Genomic DNA, 1,744 nt, shown 5'->3' with positions numbered 1-1,744 from the left:
ATTACCATCGGTTTTAGAAACAAATAAACTACCTCCCTTTCTTACTTCTCTCTCTCAATATGGTTTGTTAGCGTTCTATATCTTTCTCATGGAGTCTCGCCGATACACTAACGCCACAGTCACCAGCTGCCATCGAAAATCGCATTGACACTGTTCCGACTGGTGTCGTTGGTGCACAGGCCACCGCCAAGGGAGGACGCACATATTGGGTGGGTCGAACTAACGGCACCGCAGCAACCCGGACGTCCAGCGCCTCTGTCGCAGCCGGTGTGTGCCTTCTTCCCGACACCGTCCTCACCTCCTCCGATGCGCCTTCGCTTTCTCCCATTCCTTCAAGTCTCTTATCACCGATGATACCACCATGCTCTTCTTCTTTGGATCCAAGCATAGTTAGCTTGTTTCATGATTTGACCCCTATGCTTCACAACAGTGCCGCTTTTGTCATGACTAGTCTTTCAAAATTATGTTTCACCACAATAATAGTTTCTTCTGTTTATTCATCATCTTCTTCTATTTTAATGGTCAATTTAGGATGGTCATTTTAGTAGGTATGCGGATGGTTATTTTATTTTTATGTAGATGATTATTTTGATTGGATTGAGTTTAGTTATATATAATTAAAATATGTTAGATGTTCAATTCATTAGGTATGCAGATGATTATTTTTATCCTTAAGTGGATGGTTATTTTTATTAAGGGTGAGTAGTGTGTGGCAAGCTAAGTAGCGACGGTGAAATGAGATGACTATTGATGAAGGTGGGGTGGACGCCGGTTGAAAAAGAAGAGAGTATTGAAGGATTTCAGATGGTTATTTTTTTTAAATAACTAACGATATTTTTTTAAAAATTTGAAATCTGAAATTGGAGAATTTAAAATTTGAAATTTGATGTGAAATAACTGAATAAGAGTTTTTAAATTTATTATTTCTTGAGTAATTTTTATTTTTAATTCATATTGGGCTAAATAAGCAGCCCATTGTACACATTGTATAAATACTCCATTGACTTTGTAGCGAGACTCTTTTAGAATATGCTATTTGATGTGGTGGCAGTGGTTTTGATTTCTTCCTTTTATATATAACTGAATCGGACAGACCGATTTGATTGAAAATTGGTGAACTGAATTTAATACCGGTCCGGTCCGACATTTAGATCGCACAAAGTTAAGAATTGAAACGAACTGGTTAGATTCGGAATGAACTGGTAAAAATTGGTTAAATTCGTGAAGACCAGTCTGAACGAACTGTTTGAAATTAAAATTTCAAGAAATGTGTGAGGTGGGATTCGATGTCTTCATGGAAAAATGTCCTTCTTAGTCAAATTATAATACATATAGGTATTTTTTATCAAATAGTTTACTTCAATTTAATTTATTTTAATTTTAGTTATAAATTCACTCATTTTTAAATTAATTATATTTTTATTTAACAATAATTATAAACTCACTTATTTTTTCTTTTCATAATGATATATTATTTATTAATATTATTTTTTAATAAATACTTGTAATATATAATAGATATAAACTATTAATAAATTATTAAAATTTTAAAATAATAGTTATTTTAATATAAAGACAAAGTAAAAATATTTATGATAAATAAAATTAACAAAATACTTATTATTCATGTTCTATATTATTTTAGAATAACTAGATATTCATAAAATATTAGTAAAAATATGTATTTTAAATTTTAATTTTAAATTTTTACTATTTTTTATTTTTTATTTATATAATACTGAGT

This window comes from Arachis duranensis, chromosome 8, assembly GCF_000817695.3.
Source record: "Arachis duranensis cultivar V14167 chromosome 8, aradu.V14167.gnm2.J7QH, whole genome shotgun sequence".
Classification (NCBI taxonomy): Eukaryota; Viridiplantae; Streptophyta; class Magnoliopsida; order Fabales; family Fabaceae; genus Arachis; species Arachis duranensis.
The sequence above is the reverse complement of the archived record's forward strand: the minus strand, read 5'-3'. Positions refer to the sequence as shown.